The sequence below is a fragment of the Mauremys reevesii genome, linkage group 6 (assembly GCF_016161935.1).
Source record: "Mauremys reevesii isolate NIE-2019 linkage group 6, ASM1616193v1, whole genome shotgun sequence".
NCBI lineage: Eukaryota > Metazoa > Chordata > Testudines > Geoemydidae > Mauremys > Mauremys reevesii.
The window spans coordinates 100690148-100713357 of NC_052628.1; the positions used below are offsets into that span (position 1 = coordinate 100690148).

The 23210-nt window shown below is 42.5% G+C and overlaps 1 protein-coding gene across 6 annotated transcripts in view; it reads left to right on the forward strand.

Moving 5' to 3' along the window:
* The window catches only part of BNC2 (basonuclin 2), a 431062-nt gene that overhangs the window by 98575 nt on the left and 309277 nt on the right, over positions 1–23210 (forward strand). The gene's annotated exons all lie outside the window — the stretch shown is intronic.

Here is a 23210-nt window from a genome sequence, read left to right on the forward strand (position 1 = left end):
CTCTTTGAAAAACATTTCCAGTGGTGAATCAAGAGAGGGGTGTGTGTGTGTGTGTGTGTGTGTGTGTGTGTGTGTGTGTGTGTGTGTGTGTAAAGGAGGGTTGGTGGAGGAGGGAGAGCTCATGCTGTTTGTTTGCTAAGATGTGGATCTTTGTCCCTCCCCCCCTTTCTTGACTAAGAATGCCCACTTGATAGGTGATGGCCAATCAGCTTTGTTGATACATAACTGGGGCATCAGCTTGCCCTTTGTCTTTGAGAAATCTGGTTTAACCATTCCCTAGAGTTATCTGGGAAAAACACTTCAGTCATGACTTCAGCTTATGTTCATGACTTTATACCTAATGTTGCTACATGCGTTTTATCATATTACTGGTCAGCAAGTTATGAGTTTTCAAATGATACCTCACAAGGCACAAAGATGATTACAGTAGTGTATAAAGTGTGAATACAGGAGTGCACTCCGTCACATACCAAAAACAAAAAATAAAATCAATTCCTTTTTAAAATATAGGAATAAAAGATTTAAACTCTGAGGAGGCTGGCTTAACAGTGAAATCTAGGAGAAGGTGTGATATCCCCAAGAGGTTGGGAAATCCTCATTCCCTTCACCACCTCCAGCGTCTCCACAAAAACCCAAATAAGCAAACACATGCATCTTCCCCACCTCCAGCCACAACATCTCCTCACTGTATTATATTTATGTATTTTATTGAAACTCTTTGGTGTTCAGACTTCAAACATCTATGAAGTAACATTAAAATTTTAAACTTACTATGTCTCTGTTACTCCTGGTCCCTTTCATTCTCCTTCATGCTTGTATACCTCATGATGTGTGTCGTCTTGGTTTTTTCAGTCTTTGTTATCCATTCCCTCATCTCCTTCTATGGTTTTTTTTCTTGCCTTCTCTCTGGCCTTAATCCAGATTATTGCAGCCTTTCTTCCTTTCTCTCTCTGTTTTTAGTGTTATTCTGTCTACCTATATAACTAGTTTTTTTTTAAATAAAATGTAAACAGATTCTGCTTAGGTCACCTGTTGTTTCTTTCTTCATTAGAAACTTGGTCTTTTAAAACGTTTACCACTGGCATGTTACCCTCTTCATCCACCTTCCCATGAATTATGATGATAAAAGTTGGCTGAATTCTGTGGAATATTAATATATTGTAATCCTCCTTCCTCAGTTTGGGCCCACTGGGCAAGACAAAAGGACAAATCCTCTGGTCTGGTTGAACTATGTTCAGCGTGGGACTGGGAAGATGAAGAGAGATGGACAAAGATGACTCTACCTGGGGGAATTTCCAGGGATCCAGTTAAACTGGCTTTATTTCCAGTTAAACTGGAGCAGCGTAAACTTACTGGGGAAGGGGACCGTCCTTTACTTTTTGCATATTTCTTAGTACATTGGGACCCTGCTCCAGCTGAGGCCTCTTAGGTTATGGCTACACTACAGAGCTTACAGCAGCACAGCTGCACCAGTGCAGTTGCACCATTGTACTGTTGCTAGTGCAAATGCTGTATGCCAATGGGAAGTGGCAGTAGCTGGGTTTGTTGGATAAGCTCTTCTGCCAACATAGCGCTGTCCACACCAGCGCTTAGTCAGTGTAACTTACATTGCTCAAGGGGGTGGCTTATTCACACCCTGAGTGACATAACTTGTACCAACTTAAATGTAGTGTAGCCATAGACTAAGGTGTGTGTGTGTGTGTGTGTGTACATACACATGCGTGCATATGTTTACGTGTGTGTGTATGTATATATCTATCTATAATGGTAATAATGGAGGAGGATCTGGCCATATGATTTTGGTTTGCATTTTTGTTCCTGATTTGGGTCTGCTGATGGGCTGTTCAGTATAAAACGGACAACTAAATAACATTAAAAAAAACCTTTATTTCCTCTTCATTATGCCCAGTGGGCAAAACTTATCCCTGATGTAACTCTACTGAAATCAGTTGAGTCTGTGAATTTAGAATCAGATGAATATGACTGAATTACTAGCTTTTCTCCAGAGGAAAAAAAGTAGAAAAATTATAGTACTTTACTACAGTAAAACATATTACAGTGATTTAGCAGAAACGATAGTCATATTTACTACACCGTTAACTTAATGTACTATAATTTGATTAGTCACAGTAATTTACCATAATATTTTGAAGAAACAATAATATTACTGACTTAAGATAAAATTCAGCGCTCTATACTGATTTACAAATGTCATGTAAATTACTACAATCCACAATACTACAGTATTTATAATCCACTGAAGACTGTATTGTAGCATACACTATAATTACTATTAAAACGTATGCTGTATTTACTATACTTCTGTGGTAAAGCCTATGGTAATATTAAGCAATGTAAAATTTACTGTCATTCTAGTACTTCAACAAATCTGTGGCCATGTAGCACATCTTAGTTGTCATTATACTGCAGATTGTGGTCACTTGAAGCTTCACGGTAGCAGTTGGGATAGAGCTAAAAGCACAGGCCTTACCACTTGTGCTACAGGAGGATCTCTGAGCTTTTGGCAGTGTGGTGACTAATACACAGAGCTGAATAGTTCTGCTTGATCCTGTAGAGGGCATGTCAGCAACCAAGTGCTTTAAAGTTTGTTTTTCTATAGCGGATAGAGAGTCAGCGTGACTTTGCCATCCCATGATTTAAGGTAGAGTTTTAAGGTGGCCTGTTCATTCCATGAAAAGTTACATGGAACACCAACACATAATTGATGTTCCTTAAGGTGGACTTATTATGCTAGTTAGGAACAAGCCTGATGTGTAGAGCTTCTGTTGCTGGTTACTCAGCTAAGCAATTTCAGATTCACGTCCTGCACCATCAGTTATTTTTATTATTTATTTGTTTAGTGCTGGACAAGACACAAAGGTAAAGACAGCCCTTTCCGCCCATGCAGAGAGACAGGTTCCCTCTTTCACCCCTTGTGCTGGGTGGTTGGGGGCTACTGGGTCTAGGTCACTGGGGCTGGTTCAGCTGCATATGTGCAGGTGTGGGGAGGCGGTGCCATTGGGACACAAATATTGACATTTTTCTTTCTGGATCATAAGATTCAAAGTAGTTTGCTGCTGTTGCTAGAGTACTCTGGGGCCAGATCACACCTGTTATTTTTATACGGAAATTCTGCTTCCAGCAGTGCACAGGTTGGTTGTTCAACTCCCTTTTTCTTTATTTTGCAAACTTTTCATTCCCTTGGTGATCTTCACGGCCTGTCAGTAGGTGATATTTCACATGAGAAATCTTCAGAAATTCCTCTCAGGAGCCTGAAACCATACCCCAAAATTGATGCATAGGCAAGCAGCCATTACTCATCACATTGTCCAGTCACTAGAATGGTGGACTAAGAAGGAAAATGTAATAATAGGATACCCACTTTACCTCCTGGACTCTTGAGCCCATGTGACTGATGCAAGCCTATTAAGTTGGGAAAGCACACCTAGAGCCACTGAGTATGGGAGCTCAGTGAAAGAAAGAGAAGCATAAACTTCATTGAACTAAGGTCACTAAAGCTGGCACTTCACAAGTTTTGTTGTCATTGTCACTTTCTAGTCCAATAAGAACAGAATCAAAGTGTTACCCCTAATGCCAAGTTCTTCTTTGAGTGCTTGCTCATGTCGATTCCATTCTAGGTGTGTGCGTGCTCACATGCACAGTCGTCAGAGATTTTTGCCTTAGCAGTATCTCTAGGGTCAGCTGTGCCCCCCCCCCCCCCGGAGTGTCGCACTCATGTGCTGGTATATTAGGCGCTACCGACCCTACTCCCCCTCAGTTCCTTCTTATTACCCATCATGGTTAGTCAGAGCACCTTGTCTTGCATCGCAAGAGCGTTAGTGGTTCTTACGGTCCATTGTTCCGTATCCTTTGTTTTTAGTTGTTAGGTATTTAGATCATTAAGTTACGTGTTAGAGTAGTAGTTTAAGAGTTAGAGTTCAGGCTGGGACTTCGCCTTGGAGCCATGCTCCTTGTGCAGCCAGCCAATGCCCATTAGTGACCCCCACGATAGCTGTTGAAAGTGTGTTTGGGGGAGTCCCACAGAAAGGACAAGTGCAGGATCTGCAAAAACTTTCGCCCTCAAACTCAAAAGGAGTGGGATATTCGCATGTTTGTTCTGCCTTGGAGCCCTCTCAACCAGACTCTATGCCCAGCACTTTGGCATCGGTGCACAGAGCACCACTGGCATTGGAATCCGCCCGGCACCATTCCCACTTGCTGGTGCCTAGGAAGTGGTCGAAGTCGACGGGCCCACTGGCACTGGAGGAAAAGGGGGCTTTGAGAAAAGAACCAGTGTTCGGCCACATGCCCGCCCCAGAGCTACTTGGAGGTACCGCTGCTGTCGGACCCGCTAGCCCAGCCAGGGACCCACCTCGGACTCCCGGGAGTGGCAGGGGGTCTTGGCCCCTCATAGGGTGGTCTGTGCTCGAAGTGGGCCCGGTGGCCAAAGAGCAAGTAGGCCAGCCAGCACTGCAGATGCCAAACAAGGCGACGGACACACCCAAGGCCCTGGCATCTATGGGCAAGTTGGTTAGGACTGCCCCCTAAAGCAGTGGAGCATCCTCGATCTCCGGACTGCAGGCGTTGATCTCCATCACCATGGCCTAGGTAGCCTTAGTCACGACGCTGATCCCCGTACCCACTGTACCATCAGGCCTCCCAAAAGAGATCGCCACAGCGCAGGTCACCATCGCTTAGGTGGTCTCCCAGGTGTTGATCCCCCCTGTGCAGGATCATTCCTGATTGTGGCACCGGTCTCCGGCTCCCTGGTACCACTCTTCGGGCAGGCATCAATCCTTGCCCTCTCCTTACCGGTTGCCGATGAGGGTCAGTCAGCAGACTCAGGCATCTACAACTCTGCCCTGGTCACCAGAAGGGCAGTGATCTGAGTCAGAAGGACAGTTCAGCCCCTCACCTATAAAAAGCGAATTGCCACTGGGCTGCGAGACCCGCGTGGCTCCTGCGACGACGGCATGGAGGCAGGGGCAGTGGCCCGCTCAGTGGCAGTATTGGAACCCATAGGCTGTACATATTATGCCAGTCCTGTACTCCCACTGTTCCTCCCAGGCCGCATTGGACAAACTGCCCCCGGCATGGTGCCGATGCGGCGGTGCGCAGCGGGCCCCAATGCCCAAGGAGCTGTCCGCAGACGAGCAAGAGGAAGCCACTCCTTCCCCTGCGGTGCAGTCTTCTTCGTCGTCTCCAGACGACACAGTGGCGGGCCCCTCGCAAACAAGCAGTCCCCCCAATGACTTCAAGGAGCACCAAGCCCTGCTCAAAAGGGTGTCTGCCAGCCTGAACTTGGAGCTAGCAGAGGAGTCTGACGACCTCTTTAATGTCATACCCTCCTTCACTCCAGCCCAGGTCGTGTTACCCATCCACCCAGGCATCTTAAAAATTGCTAAGTCTGTGTGGCAGACTGTAGACCTCCCTCTTCCATTCTGTCTACCTCCAAGAAGGTGGGAAAGAAGTATGTCCCAGCAAAGGGATTTGAGTACCTGTACACCCACCCTCCAGTGGGGTCCCTGGTCGTGTCTGCCGTCAATGAGGGGGACAGGCACTGCCACCCGGGTGGCATGCCAAAAAATACAGACATCAAGAGGCTGGACTTGTTTGGCAGGAAAATTTATTCGACAGCCAGCCTGCAATTTCGGGTGTCTAACCATCAGGCCCTACTAAGCAGGTACAACTTCAACCTGTGAGACTCCATCAGCAAGTTCAAGGAAGGCCTCCCACAACACTGAGCCCAGGAGTTCACCGCCTTGGTGGAAGAGGGCAAAGCAGTGGCAAGGGGTGCCCTCCAGATAGCCTGGGATGCTATAAACTCGGTAGCCAGGGTAGTTGCCTCTTCCTCCAGGAGGTGCAGCTCCTGGTTACAGTCCTCCGGGCTGTCCCAGGAGATGCAGACTACCCTTCAGGACCTCTGTTTGAGAGAGCAGGGCTCTTTTCGGAGCTGACTGATGCACAGTTCGACGGCCTTAAAGACTCTTGTGCCACCCTCCATTCCTTGGGCCTACACACCCCTCAGAAGGCTAGAAATCCATTCTGTCCCCCACCTCCATCAAGGTCCTGGGGTATCCCTTGGTCCAGCTCCTACAGGAAGAAGGACAGAGATAAAGGATTTAAATGGCATCACCCTTCATCTTCACGTTCCTCTGCCCAGCCTGGTTCTTCCAGAGGCCAAGGAAGCCAGAAGCAGGCATTTTGAGGATGCACCCGAGGATGGCGCCTCAGCCACTTCCCCGGATCCACCCTCCTGCTCTTTCCTCAACTGCCTGCGCCCCTTCTGGTCAGCCTGTTGTGTGCTCGACATAATATCTTCAGGCTACACCCTGCAGTTTGTGGCTGACCTTCCCTCCCAACCCCCTTCCCCATCCCTCTTCAGGGACCCTTCTCACGAGCAACTGCTCATTCAAGAGGTCGAGAACCTCCTACACCTCGGGGCAGTAGAGGAGGTGCCTCCAGACTTGAAAGGGAAAGGGTTCTACTCCCGCTATTTCCTAATCCCTGAAGCAAATGGGGGCCTCCAACCTGTTCTGGACCTGCGCCACCGCAACAAATCTTTCAAGAAGTTGAAGTTTCGTATGGTCTCTCTGGCCTCCACTATTCACTCCCTGGATCCGGGAGATGAATACACTGCCCTCGACTTAAAGGACGCATATTTTCATATTTCCATTTTCCCAGGACACAAGCGTTTCTTCCGTTTTTGTGTTGGTCCAGCACCATTTTCAATTCATGGCGCTGCCCTTCAGTCTATCGTCAGCCCTGAGACCATTTACAAAGTTCATAGCGCCAGTGGCTGCATACCTGAGGTGCCGAGGGGTGCAAATTTATCCATACCTCAATGACTGATTAATATAGGGTTGATCCTGGGATCATCTCAACCTGGTTTGCTCCACTTGTTGCGAGCTGAGGTTGTTAATAAGCGAGAAAAAGTCTACCTTAATTCCAGTGCAATGCATAGAGTTCATTGGAGCCTTCCTCCCTGAGTCTCGGTTCCAAGCCATGGCGGACCTGATCTCGTGCATGCAAGCCCCACCGTCTTACCACTGGTCACCCATGCCTGCAATTGTTAGGCCACATGGCGGCCTTCACTTACATGGTCTGGCACGCACGGCTCCGCCTCAGGCCCCTGGGACAGAAACATTATCACAGAGTGCTCCACGGACAAATTAGAAAACCACTGGTGATAATGGCTTTAATTTGCAGACCTAGCTTCATGCACATTTTTTCAGACCTCTCTTGTACACAGACAAACATTCCAATATGACATAATGCTAAAGTACGATCATTTTGCCTGGTGAAGCTATTGCTTAATAAATAAAATATTGCACTCGTGAATTTGAAGCTACAGTAAATTAAAGAATTGGAATTCAGACTTAGAGATGTTGATTGGTTTGGTTGTCTGACTACTTTGTGGGAAAGGAGGAGGTTTTAAAGTTATGTTTGTGTTTGGATTTAATTTGTATGGTAAGTTAAGTATGAGATTTATGGAGTGCAATATGTACAATGTTTTATTTATTCTTCCAAAGACACTGAATACATGCAACATCTGAATTTGATCTTTGGAAACCAACTTTAGGAAATATGGCATAGTTTAATACTAATTGTCTCCCTTAATTACACCTTGCATCTATTTATTTGCTTGTTCAGTATTTATTACTCTATTACTGGTTGAATTTCACTTTCTGGTAACACATGATAACCTTTTTTTAAAAAATGTGTATAACAAAGGCAAGAAATATGTATCTGAAGGGGTTATTAATTCTTTTAAAAAATACTAATTGGTTTTTATTTTTCTTGCACTTAGAGTATATAAAAGTAGCTTGTTTTTCTGCATGTGAAAATACTTATGTACAAGACAATAACATAGATTTTGATGTGGACTGAGTATGACATGTGCGTCAAGTCTGGTTTTCTAGTTCCAAAAATCAGAAATGGCACTTCACACACGATAGTCTGATTAACAAGAAAAATGTGCAGTCTGATCCTGCAAAGTGCTGGAGTGCTCTCAAGTATGGAAAAAAGAGGTGATGGTTTAGCACATAGTAGGATTGGGCCTACTGTGTGTATTATTGTTGTTTTTAAGACTTGGTCTATTTTCCTTCTGACAAGAGTAGGAAATCCGATGAAAGTGAGAAATTCTTACTTTAAATTTATGAATGAGTAAAACATCCTCGAAGAATTTCCCAGCTACTTCTCCTAGTTAACTATATGTGAGTCTGTGATAGTGAAAAAGAATTCTAAGTGAGGCTCTAGTTTATATATGTGCCTAATATTTTTAGCTTTGTGTTTTCTCTTGTACGCTCGCTCTTAAAAATAGAGTTTGTGCATGGTGTATTTGAACGTCTGTACGTATAGGCCTCCTAGGATGAGCATGTTTGTGCATTTGTAAATGTACAGTAAAACCTGTCTTAGGTGACCACCCAAGGGTCTCTTTAATTAAAGGTCAAACAAAATTGGACTGGAAACCTTCGGGAAACTTTAAAATGGTCACTTAAGATGGGCTGCCTGTTAGATATGGTTCTTTGATTTATACAGTGAAATCTGTACTAAGAGTAGAGAGTATCTGTGGAGCCCTTATAGTTGAGCATGATTTCACCATTTTTTCATTGTTTACCTGGAGGTGGCAAAAGGCTGTGGGTTGCTGAGAATCTGAGAGAAAATAGTTTTTGTTCCAGGACAGGAATGTTTTTTTTTTTTTTAAGATTGGTATCAACGTTGTTTTATTATGTGAATCAGGGGCTTTAGTAAGTGGTGGTTTCTACCTAGGGAGATGGCTTTGCATCTTTATCACATGCCCAGTATTCACAATGCAAATGGAAGGAGCAGAGGAAGGAAAAAGATTATAGCCCTCTGTGTATAAGAGTGCAACATGATACTTGCGTGCAAGTGATACAGCTTTGTGGAGTATGGAGCTATAATTCCATTTTCTGTATACTGCACCTTTAAATGTAAGAAATCTGCCTGCCTATCAGATAGGAGGCAGAGCAATGAGGAAAATTTCAATATGGAGGATCAGGGAATGAGAGAGACACTTTTTCTCCTTGATCTAAAAATATCACCTTTGCTGAAAGTATATGATTTGTATATGGAAATTGTCTATGGAAAACATAAGATGTAATTATATAATATGTAAACAATGCCTAATACATGCAAAAAAAAACTGTATCATGCAGTAAGAAGAAGGGTTGTTTGGTAGTTTTTAAAAAATTGTCATGCTTAGAGCGAATAACTGGTCTTGGGGCCAGATTTTGGTCTCAGATACATATTCAGAGTAGGAAGAGTCATATACATATTTGAAGGCAGAATTCAGTACAAAATATCATTAATACAGCTTAGATGGGGGTGTTTGAAAGGAAGAGATGGGGAAACGCGATATCTTTTATTTAAAACAAAAAGCCTACAAATCCTCTATATAAAAAGGATATTAGCTGTATTTTGTATAATATAACATTAGCTAGTTAAATAATACATTTTCACAAACTCATCAAGAATTAGTGGTGAGACTTTTCACATTTCTTACTTAGCATGAAATGACTTTAAATTGCTGCTTCAACTTCAACACAAAATGGCAGCCACTCGACAGCAGAATAGTTATCTCTGTGTCTAAGAATGGCAGAAAACTGTGGTGATTCTTGGCAAAAACTTAATATGTAATGATGACCCCTGTATGTCCTTTAGTGATATCAGAGTCCATTCGAACTTCGCCATATATTGATGAAGAGTTTTAGATATAAAGGGATCACTTGATAGAGAGGAAGGATTCTAATGATTCAGGGACAGGACTCAGGCAATCTGTGCTCAGTTCCCAGGATTGCTGCAAATTGCCTTTGTGACCTTGGGCAAATCACTTAATGTCTCTGTGCCTATACTTCCCATCTGCAAAATGGGAATACTACTTTCTCCTATCCTTTGTCTTGTCTGTTAAGTAGTCCCAGCCCATGTACAAAGCCTGGTTCAGTGAGCCCTCAGCTTTGGTTTGGGTTAATACTTTAATACAAATAGAATAATTGATAGTCCTTTCTACTAGAGGTACAGTCAGGTTCTTTCTCGTTTCTGACTGTAGCTTGGGCATTGCCCTTGATCCTGAATTCTTACTTGAATTTCTAATTAGCTAACAAAAGGCAAGAATTATGGCTGTGTAAGAAGAATGTAAAAATCTGGGCTTGACAAATAAAACCATGAAGTTTTGTACTTTTAGACCAAATGTCCCCAAACTGTGGGGGGTGCCCCCCCCAAGGAGACACAGAGGAAAGCTCAGGGTGGGGTGTGACTGAGGCCCAGGCCAGCCCCCATGGGGAGGGAGCACCACCCAGCTTCTCTCCTGGCCCAGGCCCTGGATGCCAGCCCCAGCTGCTGGCTGAGAGCCCCCGGCTCCCAGGTCCCATGCCCCCAGCTTGGGACTCTGCTCCTGGTCCTGCCCCTGTCCCCAGCTGTGGCCCCAGCCTCTGCCCCCTTACTCCTGTCCACATCTTACTGCTGTCCCCATGTGATCCTGAAAAGTTTGGGGGCCACCTTTCGTCTCTATTCAGGGAAATCTCCTACTGAAGTCAGTGAACCAAATTCTTTTTTCACTTACATACATTTCTGCTGACTTCAGTGGAGAGGTAATGGTATAATAAAGAGCCAAAATTGGCTAAATAGGAGTTTTGCCTCAGTAAGGATTTCTTATTTGGCCCATATTGTGAACAGCTTGGCATTAATTACAAACCTATGATATGCAGGTAGGTAGACTCCTTCTTCTCACCCCCTTTACAAAGGTTGGGAAGGCATGGCAATGTAGGGCAGGAAATGAACTCAAGCCAGATGAAAATTTTGAATAACATGGAGAAAATCAAGTATATGGTCTCTTGCCCCCTCTTTTTTTTATGTTTTTTTTAAACTACAAATGACACAAGTGAGCAGTAGGCTATATATATTTGGTGTCATTTTCAAGAACAGTGCATGAACATTTCTAGTGAGTGTGGCCTAGATGTATTTTTAAGTGAAATTATTTTTAATTGAGTGAGTAAATGAATAATTCTCCCTTTTCTGAAAACATAAGCATCCTAATATGTGGCATTCATCAAGGGGTAACAGGAAATGTTTCTTGTGAGAGCTGCTTGTTAATATATTGGCGGCGTATCATTGAGCTTCACCTGTAGTGTTAAAATAATTATATTTTCCTCCCACCCTCTTTAATCTGTCTTTTATATTCAGCTCATAGTATACAATTCTACAGTACCCCTCTATACCTAACTGATATAGTTGTTGAGCTACATTAATACACTGACAATCTGGACTTTTAAATATGAAGTTTTTTCTAGTTCTCAACAGTGTATGTGTGTGTTTGCGGGGCGGGGGGGAGAATCCTTTTGCAATAGTTGGCAGGTGCATTATCTCTATTAGAGTAGAAGGGGTAAAGCCACAGAAAAGTCAAGGGAAAATAAGACTTCTTTAGAGGCTGTTTGGCATGTAGGTGCATAAAAGGTGAGGATAAAACTCATGCATTGGTGGCTAAGAGGCAAACCATACAGATAGATAGGAACACTGAGATTAAATCAGACAAATCAGAAGCTTGTGTCTAGTCTCTGATAAAGGATCTAATTTACAGGGCTGTACATAGTAACCAAGCTTTTCTGTAATTACTGTAGAGAAAAGTCCATGGTTCTTTACTTCTGTCACCGAGAGTAGGAATTCATAATCTTCTAGAAATCTTTTTGTTTTTGTTATGTTTATTCACAGGAAAGTGTTTTGCTCTTTGATGATATGACATGTATGGTCCTTTTCTGCTGTCAGCAATTAGGAGAACGTCTCATCAGAGGAAGAAAGGCTTGTGACACAGAGAACATTTGCCTGCATTGTTCCCATGTGAGCTGTGGGCTTGGGTACCCTCTGAAAAGGGGAAAAATAAGGCTTTTGTTAGAGTCACAGGCAGGCAGCACAAGCAAAGTTTAACCTAAATCCTTTCGTTGGTATTGGAAAGTCATAAGCTTTCAGATGACACTGCTACATTCAACATGCTGTGTGATCTGGGACTCTTGCTTGTATCACTGTGTGAGTGTGTGTACACTGTAAACATTTTATGAACTGCAGTTTCTGATCCATCGGTCTGTCTGGGCAAGAATGTCCCTTGATACTAAAAAGAACAGCAATCAGGACAGAATTGGTCAATGCGGCATGTCTAATGGTGGGAAGATATTTGAAGGACTCACTATAGACACAATAGACTCTCTAAATAGCCTCTTTGCACCCTGAGTCTTATTGCAAACAGGTTCATTAAGGAGAGACATTCTGACACACAGCATCACAGTAATGAAAGTAGCTCTGTTTTTCTAATATTGTATCTTGCCACTTCAGTTATGCTGCTGGTACAAGATTTCCCTTGTGTTGTTGTATATTTCTGCAGAAAAAGAATCAGTCTTCATAGAATATACAATTATTTTGTACAGGAATATATAACTCATACCTAAGATTCAGTCCTTCCTGTTTATGTGCAGTAGCCCAAATATAATTGGCAAACACTTCTTCCACACCAAAAAATGCCTGAACCTTCAATTTGAAAGTCTTAAAGATATTGAAGATCAAGTTGTAATAGAAAACTATATAGTTATAATGAACTTTTCTGAAGATGTGCAAGAATGTAACAGTTGTCCATGAGTGAATGTAAAATAAAATATTAGTGTAACTTTTCCCTGAAGCATATTTTCTTCCCCCCCCCCACCTTTAAGGTCTAAAGTATAAGTTCATTGGGGTGAGGGGGGAGAATTAAAATGGTTGTACTCTATCCTACTTTACATATATCTGTAATGTGACTTCTTAACCTGTTGGACTGCACGATTGTTAATGTACACTAAGAATGTTACGGCCAGGGAAAAAAAGGTAATATTGGTTTAAAAGTGGATATGGAAAATTTAATGTGCTCTAGTGGGAACAATGGCATATTAAAAAAAACACTCATGACACAGATCTAATAATTCACTTGCCCCTGTAGGACTGGGGTATCAGCTCTGATGCCGCTTGGTAGTTTATTTTTATATACACCCTTGGTCCCTGTTGTATATCCTGCGTATGGGTTCCAGAGAAAAGAAAGAAAATAACCTGTAGGGAAATCAGCTTAGAAACCTTTCATTAAATACATTGCGCTTCATATAATGTCGTTCACAAAATCTTCAGGAAAGATAGAAAGTGTTATCAGACTGCATGCATAAAATACTGTATTTGAATACTATAATTTGCTTTAAGATTAAATAAGAGGCGTTTAGACATTAGTTATATTTCATTATTCACTTTAGCTTGATGGATAATGCTGCATGGGTTTTTCTTTTCCTTTTCCCCCCTTCATTACACAGTGATCTTGGCTTTTAAACAATACTGTATAATACATTCTTGCCGCTCTACTCCTTGCTTTTTTTTTTTTTTTTTAATGGGTCTGATTATTAACCACTTTTGTAAAGGGAATGGAGGTTTTTTAAAAGTCATTTTACAAGTTTATCCACCAGCTAAAAGGGAACTAAATAGTGCAGAGAAACAATAAAACTTTCTTTGGTAGAAACTTAAATGCACTAGGTTTGTAGTTGTGATTAATGACATTGGTAATTTTAAGAAGTTGAATCTCTGGCTTATCATTAAAGTTATATATTATCAATGGTGGGCCTTTAAAAACTTGACAAATCTTATAATTTTTGTTGACTACTAATACAGCATACACTAGGCCAGCCAACTGTGACACTGGTCTGCCTGTAAAAGTTGTTTTTTACACAAAAGTTAATACACACCTTTGAACTGAATCTAGTTTGCTGCATGTAGCATATACTACATTTTGAGAATAATGCATACTAATGGGACAAAATAAGGGGGCCCAGATAATCTTCATCCAAGAATATTAAAGGAATTGGCACATGCAATTGCAAGCCCATTAGCAAGAATTTTTAATGAATCTGTAAACTCAGGGGTTGTACCGTATGACTGGAGAATTGCGAACATAGTTGATATCTTTAAGAAAGGGAAAAAAAGTGATCTGGGCAACTACAGGCCTGTCAGTTTGACATCTGTAGTATGCAAGATCTTGGAAAATTTTCTGAAGGAAAAAGTAGTCAAGGACATTGAAGTCAATGGTAATTGGGACAAAATACAACATGGTTTTACAAAAGGTAGATTGTGCCAAACCAACCTGATCTCCTTCTTTGAGAATGTTACAGATTTTTTAGACAAAGGAAACGCAGTGGATCTAATTTACCTCGATTTCAGTAAGGCATTTGATACGGTTCCGCATGGGGAATTTTTAGCTAAATTGGAAAAGATGGGGATCAATATGAAAATTGAAAGGTGGATAAGGAACTGGTTAAAGGGGAGACTACAATGGGTCTTACTGAAAGGTGAATTGTCAGGTTGGAGGGAGGTTACTAGTGGAGTTCCTCAGGGATCGGTTTTGTGACCAATCTTATTTAATCTTTTTATTACTGACCTTGGCACAAAAAGTGGGAATGTGCTAATAAAGTTTGCGGATGACACAAAGCTGAGAGGTATTGCCAGTACAGAGAAGGACCGGGATATCATACAGGAAGATCTGGATGACCTTGTAAGCTGGAGTAATAGCAATAGGATGAAATTTAATAGTGAAAAGTGTGAGGTCATGCATTTAGGGATTAATAACAAGAACTATTGTTATAAGCTGGGGAGGCATCAGTTGGAAGTAACAGAGGAGGAGAAGGACCTTGGAGTATTGGTTGATCACAGGATGACTATGAGCCACCAATGTGATATGGCTGTGAAAAAAGCTAATGCAGTCTTGGGATGCATCAGGTGAGGTATTTCCAGTAGAGATGTTGGTACTGTTATACAAGGCACTGGTGAGACCACATCTGGAATACTGTGTGCAGTTTTGCTCTCTCATGTTTAAGAAGAATGAATTTAAATTGGAATAGGTTCAGAGAAGGGCTACTAGGATGATCAGAGGAATGGAAAACCTGTCTTATGAAAGGAGACTCAAAGAGCTTGGCTTGTTTAGCCTAAGCAAAAGAAGGCTGAGGGGAGATATGATTGCTCTCTCTAAATATATCAGAGAAATAAATTCCAGGGAGGGAGAGGAATTATTTACGCTTAGTACCAATGTGGACACAAGAACAAATGGATATAAACTGGCTATCAGGAAGTTTAGACTTGAAATTAGATGAAGGTTTCTAACCAGAAGAGGAGTGAAGTTCTGGAACAGCCTTCCAAGGTGAGTAGTGGGGGCAAAAGACCTATCTGGCTTCAAGACTAAGCTTGATAAGTTTATGGAGGGGATGGTATGATGGGATAGTCTAATTTTGGCAATTAATTCGTTTTTGACTACTAGAGGTAAATATGCCCATTGGCTTGTGATGGGATGTTAGATGGGGTGGGATCTGAGTTTCTACAGAGAATTCTTTCCTGGGTGTCTGGCTGGTGAGTCTTGCCCACATGCTCAGGGTTTAGCTGATCGTCATATTTGGTGTCGGGAAGGAATTTTCCTCCAGGACAGATTGGCAGAGGCCCTGGGGTTTTTCGCCTTCCTCTGCAGCGTGGGGCCTGGGTCACTTGCTGGAGGATTCTCTGCACCTGGAAGTCTTTAAACCATGATTTGAGGACTTCAATGGCTCAGACACAGGTTTGATGCAGGAGTGGGTGGGTGAGATTCTGTGCCCTGCATTGTGCAGGAGGTCAGACTAGATGATTATAATGGTCCCTTCTGACCTTAAAGTCTATGATTCTATAGACATTTTCAAGCACAACATTAACAGTCACAAACTCAGTTGAATTTATTGGGCCTAATACTCACTAAAGACCCTTTACACTGTGAAGGGCCTTTTGAGTGAGTGTCAGAGCAGAGTAAAGGGGCTTTGGTGTAAAGGAGGACGAGGCCCCCATTTTTTTCTTTTCCCTATAAAAATTGAATATGACTGGTCTCCTCCTCCTCCCCCCTTCACCCATTGTGACATTCCTCAGGATTCTTCACATAGTAAATTAGAGGAATGGTGGAGAGTGTTGCATTTTAAGTGATTGTGGTTGCAGATTCAAATCTTGTCTAATCTGATGCAGAAAAGGTGAATATTCTCTTCCCCCTGTGCAGAGGATAAGACAGAGACTGACCCATATGTGACAAATACTAGTCATGTTGCTTAATACACTACTAGAAGGTGCTCAGATACTACAGTGATGAGGGCGGTGTCAGAATCTCTCTAGAATAGAACAGAATGCTGTTTGAAACTGTTATGTAGCCTTATTGTATTCTCTTCAGCGGTTGGTGTGTTCTAACACAGAGTTGGTTGCATTTTGGTTGTGTATGTACATAGGACTAAATTTTGTCTGGTGCAGCAAGAGAAGTTAATGTGTATCCATGTTTTGACTGAGTCCAAAGTAGAGTCCTTCACTAAACAACTTCCCCCAGAAGTAAGACTAACCTGTATGGGGCTATGCATAGAAGTCATGGCTAGTTTGGGGGAAAGTTGCACATACAAACATGCGTCTGACGAAGTGGGTATTCACCCACGAAAGCTCATGCTCCAATACATCTGTTAGTCTATAAGGTGCCACAGGACTCTTTGTTGCTTTTTACAGATCCAGACTAACATGGCTACCCCTCTGATACTTGACATACAAACATGTGGCCCATACCCCTTTATGATTCTTTACAATAACCTATCAAGGAGGCCCTGCAGAGTGCAGACTCTAACTTTTCAAGGGAGGCAGGGTTCAGGTGGACATGTTCTGCCATCCACTGGAAATCAGTATTTTTTTCTCCCAGGTTTTCTAGAATGCTTTTGTGTGCTCTGTAAGCTAGAAATTGGCCTCTGTTATGCAAAGCACCCCAGATCCTTAAGAATATCAAGTGGTGGGCTTTTATTTTTTTTTATTTTAAAGGTAATTTTATCCAAGTAATGGCAAGACATTCATTTGTTACACAGGGCAACTGCAAATAACAACAAGAACAAACAAATAAACCAAACCACCACCACAAAACAAAATAAAAAAAATGTTGTAATTTTTACACTTCCTGGTGCTGTGTGCATTTGTTATATTTTTTGGTACCTCTCCTGATTGTACAGTGCCCTAGGCAAGTGAAAAACAAACCAATCCAACCTGGACCAACTCTGGATGGCTCCAAATGAAGCCATCACGATCAATAGCATGGCTATGCATAGAGGTGTAGCCTTGGAAGGTATTAACAGAAACTGTTCTGGGTTTACATTAGATGTTATCCAGCTGTAGTGATGGTGGTACCCTCTTTAGTTCCTAGTCTAGAGCGAGCCTCATGTCGGTATAACTGTCACTTAGGAGTGGGGAAAATCCACCCCCTGAGTGACGTAGTTATAGCGATCTAACCCCCAGTGTAGACAGCGCTATGACAACAGGAAGGCTTCTCCTGTTGACTTAGCTACGGCCTCTTAGGGACACAGGTGGAGTAAGATTTATTGGGGCCATGGCCGCCCACGTTTTAACAGGGACATAGCCCTGGGCAGGCACAGAGCAGGGTGATCAGCTCCCCCACTGCAAAGTGCAGCCATTGCTAGCGGCACCAGCCTCTTCCTAGTGGGGCTGCCTAGGTGGCTCTTATCATGGCCCAACTCCAGCTTCTGGCCTGGCCAGGAGGTAGGATCTCTGGGAAAGAAGAGGAGCAGGGGATGGGGCCTCAAGGAAGAGGAGGAGCAGGGGGACTACAGTTGTGGCTCCTGTGGGGGGTCCCTCCCCACTTCTACACTGGGTCCTAGCGCTCCTGCGGGGGCCCCCAAATTGTCTGGGACCACTGGGCAAGGTCCTGTGGGCCCATGCATTAATCTGCCACTGCTCAGGGAGGTGGAGTACCTACGTCAATGGAATAAGATTTCCCAGTGGCATAGTACCGTCTTCACTAAGTGCTACAGCAGTGCAGCTGCATCAGTACAGTTGTGCTGCTGCAGCGCTGTATGTGTAGCTAAGTTCCAAATGCCGCCACCTTATGTATGGACCATTGTCTCGGTTATGAACAAGTTGGTCATAACTAAGCTGTCCTCATGATCCTTCCACATCCAGGGCCTTATCACCATGGTGACTGAGTGCCTCCCAAAACTGTAACATGTATACCCAAAGATGTACTTCTGTCTACCTTCTTATTTTGTAGGTTGGTTTTATTTTTTCTCTTTAGAGTGTAGTTTATTGTGGTTAGGCTAGCCCCCTTTGCATTTTGCTATTAAGGTGCTGAGGGTCAGGCCTTTGTTTTCTCTTTCAGGAGAGAGTTCTGGGATCATAGGTCCACGGTCAAAAAAGTGCTGTGTCTTAACACACACACATTTCACACTAGGAGCAATGGAATGTATAGCTGTTGTGAAAGGTGATCCCTCAGGTAGTTGGGTTAATCCCTAGGAGGGCGTTGAAGTTTGATCCAGTATTGCATGGAGGGTTGGTGAAGAGAGCAGAGCACTGCAATGATGTGCCCTCCGCCTCCTGTGTTGCTGAGCCAATGGGCTGCTGCTGTGTTCTGAACCGGTTGTAGCATTTTTTTTTTTTTTAAGGACAGTGTTTTCTTATATATTAACCAAGCATGAAAGTCAGCTGTGGTGGACTTACCAGCTGTAGATAGCACCATGACTATTTGTGTATCCAGAGACAATGAAGAGTCCAGACAAAAAAACAGTGCTGTCAACTATCTGTAATAGTCTGAGGGCAGATGACCTCAATGAATGGTGGTGATGTAGAGATGGCAATTTCTACAAAGTGCTTTCCTCTTCCCTGCAGCATTGCCCCAGTCTTTTAAAGATCTTTCTTCTGTCAGCTGCTGTTCATCCAATTTTTGATCACAGATGAGTCATTTGAGAGCAGGGAGATGGTGCAGATTGCATCTGATATGAAGGTAGTGTAATCTGTTTATTAAGGACATTTTTATTCAATCTCTTTTTCTCCTCTTTTGTCCTTATAGAGAAATTGAACAAGTTGGAGTACGAAAATGTGTGGCTGTTGCCTGTAGCCACTTCACTATATGCCAGGAGTAGTCAATAGGTGGACTGTGGCCAAATCTGGACTTCCAGATGCTTCTGAACTGACCACAATATCTTTTTATTTACTTACTATTATAATAATTATTGTTGTTTTTGTATTATTTTCCTCTGGAGCCTGGACCTTGACTATAACTTGACCAAGAAATTTGGCCCTTGACAAGAAAGAGTTGATTACCCCTGCTATACGCCTTCAAATCCCATTTGTAGAACTCACTTTTGCAGAAGTAACTAGACGGTGTTGCCAACTGCCTAGACATTAATGTCCAGCAAGTCATAACTAATGCTTATTTTCCTGTTACCTTGTCCTCCACTTCCCCTCTCACTTTTCTTCCTTTGCCCTCATCCTTTTCTTTGTTCATCTCAATATGTGTGCAATGGCTAGCGCAGTGCGGCTCGGATCCCTCTTTTGGGATCCATAGACGATACTGTAATACAAATAATAAGAGAAGAGCATCAGTCAGGGCCACCAGCAATATATATGTTCCATGTGCTGGCTTAAGGCCCGACCGAGAGGGATTCAGGATACTGGCACTGTCAAGGTGGAGGCAAACTTTAATGAATTCCTTGTACTGGCTCATATCAGCACATGCCCATGTTTTGTCACCAAAACTTGAGTTTCCTTCCTTGCTTCTTGCCTGGAGATTGGGAGAATTATTTAGCCTAGAGGAGGTGGTAGCCCATCCAGGCTATTGTGGTGTCCTTGTGTTTTGTTCATACACACCTACCCTGGAAAATCAGGTCCAGGGTTTGAGAGAGAGAGACTGTGTGTGTTCGTTCTTATATACCTGGGTATGTTGTTTTAGATAGTACATCTAAAGGCAGTATGCAAGGTCCATAGACAGCGCCATCCTGAGGCTTATGCAGTTGCATAGGGTCTCATGCAATCTCTAGCCTCATCTCCTCAGCCCTTCCACTGCCCACTATGTGTTAGCACTTTCTTCTGCTCCATTTGTGATACTGCTAGCAGTGCCAGGCTTCCAGGATTCTATCTTCCCTCTTGATCAGGTCATGTTTTGCAAGTGTTATCATGAAACGCAGGGCCAGTCCTGTTTGTGAGTGAGGAAAGGATACAACTTCAGTTCATGAAACATGTTTAAGCTCTTCGGCAGGTGCAGGAGTCCTCCATGCTCAAAGCTGCAGAACTGGGAACTTATGCTAAGTTGAAAGAAATTAACCTCAATTAAAGGTAATATTGATTGATTGTTACAGAGATAAATATGATGCATCACTCAGGGAAAAAATACATTAAAAGAACATTAAAGTTGTGACAGAAAATTCTGAAGTCAGAAAATACACAGTGAAGGGCAAAATGTAAAATCGTTTACATCTTTTCTAATATCTAGATGTAATAGGACACAGTAAGGAATTAGTTAAGAATATGTCCCATTGTGCCTAGATATTAGGATTCTAATCTTCAGGGCATATTCTCATCTTGATTTTTTTTTCAGACTTTCTGTTGCTCAGTTCTCATTAACTATGTTAAATTGAGGAAAATATGGTACTTTTAAGCAGTGAATTTCTTCTCTCGCTCCACCCACCTTCTGTTTTGTGCTTAGTCCCTTAAACTTTTCTGAGGGTTTTTTTGTTTTGGTTTTGGTTTTTGTGTGCAAATCTTTGTGAAGTTTTATATGCAAATAATGATGATCCATGGCAATTACTTGTAGTGTAATGAAGCTATCTGATACAGACAATAGACAATGAATCACACACGCACAAGAGTAGGTGGGGCTTGAACCCTAGCCTTTCTGGATATGGCTACACATATCTGTGCCAGCTGACTTGGGTTTGGGCTGCGAGGCTGTTTCATTGCTGTGCAGACTTCAGGATTCTGCAGGGTGGAAGGGTCCCAGAGCTCCAGCCCGAGCCCAGATGCCTACACAACAATGAAACAGCCCTGCAGCCTGAGCCCCGCAAGCCTGCGTTGGCTGGCACAGGCCAGCCATGGATGTCTAGTTGCTGACATACCCACAGTGGCAAAACCACCAGGCTCTACCAACTGAGCTAAAGGACAATTTGGGTAGCTTCTGGCAGCAGTAGCATGTTCTCTGTGGGCTGGCTGGTAATGAGCAACATCACTCACTCATATACACAGTTTCAGTATATTTCAGTAGCACCAAATTCTGCTGTACAACCACCGAATTCAACAGAAGTGTTTGTTTCATGAAAAACTTCATTGTAACTATAATAGGGCAGTGCCCAAAACACACACTACTTCTCAACTCTGGAGATGTTGCTGGGCAGTTGGAAGAGGCATTTGCAGTTGTGTGTGGGGATTTCTCTGGAAAGTTGTATAGTTACTTCTCTTAAGAGCAGCTGTAGGAAGGCAAGCTGTGGTTCTTTCAACTTCCCACTGGAAGCAGCAGCTGTAAGAGTGGGAGACAACAATTTATCCTCTCCACTGGGAAGTTGCAACTTCTTTACTCATCTGTTTCTATCCAGACTAGAGAAAAAGTAGTGATCATTCCATCGGAAGAGCACTTTTAACAACCACCTGGAAGGTGTTCATTTATATGTTCCTATAGAATTAGAACAGCTGAACACCTTTGAATGGAATAACACTTCACTTATAAGCTCAGTGAAGCTTCACTACAAAAGTTGAGAGCCCTATTTTTAAGCAATTTGAGACTTTCACTTGAATTTAGCTGGAAGTGGTGTTCACTGAAACAGTTTACCTGAATGGCAATTCCTCTTCATAGTTTTTCTTTGTATTTTGTTTTAAATAACTTTCCGCAAAGACTGAGGACTCAGTTTGCCAAATGCCCGGTGGAGATAGGGGCTTGCAGTGGTGTACAATGCACAACTATACTAAATCTGTATGTCATGGATGTAGAGAGGAGCAGGGATGTTTTTTAGAACTAGAACTGGGTGAACTTCAAAAGGTTGGAGTTTGTTCTTTGGATGTTTATCCAAACTCCAGTTTAGTTTTGTTTGTTTGTATGAACAATGGGAGTAGGGTAACAATTTTTAATAGCAAAAACCAGGACAGCTTTCTTGGTGCAAATAGGGTTGATGGGGCACTGTAAATTGAAAGGGGGATGATTTGGGCGTGGCACAGATCATGGATTAGTGGGGAAGTTGGAGATAGTGGAGGAGAAATGCCATTTTGGAAAGGGGACAGGATGTAGTAGTGGTGGGGAAATGGGGATGGGGTTTATGTTGGGGGTTTCAGACTCCTGTGTGTACAGCAGACAGTGAATTATAGCCTAGCATAGGTATTACTGACCCAGAAAATAGCCGTATGTGGAGTTGTAAGGGCTCTGAAGACCTCTGCAGTAGCAAGAGAATGGAACAAAGGAGAGGAAAAATAACAGGAATCTGGAGTGCCGTGCTGTAATGTGAGCAGTGTAGACATACCCTTAGAGAAGCTGCAGGGAAGCCAGATAACCTTCTGGATGGTTTTTAGAAAACCAGGAGGGAAAAAAATGATTTTGATAGAACTGGCGGTAGTTCTATGTCAGAGTCGCATGAATCTGGACCTTCTGATCATTCCATATCTGTGTATGCAAAATTTAGTGGAAATCTTGCAACAATAGACTTTCCATGACATATCTCTAATTCTGGTCTCATCTGGAAATTTAAGTGGAAAAACACTCATCTGAACATTTCAGAACATCAGGAAAAGTTTATGTAGATCTCCATCGCTGCTGGTCACCCATCCCCCAGTCAGAGCCTAATAGCTACAATGTTGGCAAGTGTTGGATTTATGCATTTAACACCATTGTGCATATTGAATAAAAAGGCATGGTATATGATATATAAAGTTTCATCTCTTTTACTGTAGTTTTAGAAGAAGGAAATATGAGACTTTATTACCTAGACAATAGAATGTCCAGTATGTGATTGTTTGCTGTAGTCATAAGGTTAAAATTAGCTGTGTAAACCAGCCAGGAAAGCATATATGAAGTATAGTAATCAACATTGTATTGAAATGAATGGACAACAAATACACATCTTGTTAGTGCTTTGAAATATAGGTAAAATTGTACTTAAAAATTAAGACCCAGGTGTTTAAAAACACCCACACATAGCCGTGATCCTGCAAACACACACAACTAGCTTTAAAAACATGAGTAGTCCCATTGAATACGTAGGAACGCTTATGTGTATAAAGTTATTCACATGCTTGTTTGCAGGAGTGGGCCCGTCATTTTTGCTTGCAGTTATAAGTGCAATAATTGCAGGTGCAAATGACTAGGTATAGGTCTAACTCACTGGTTTCACATGCATTTGCTA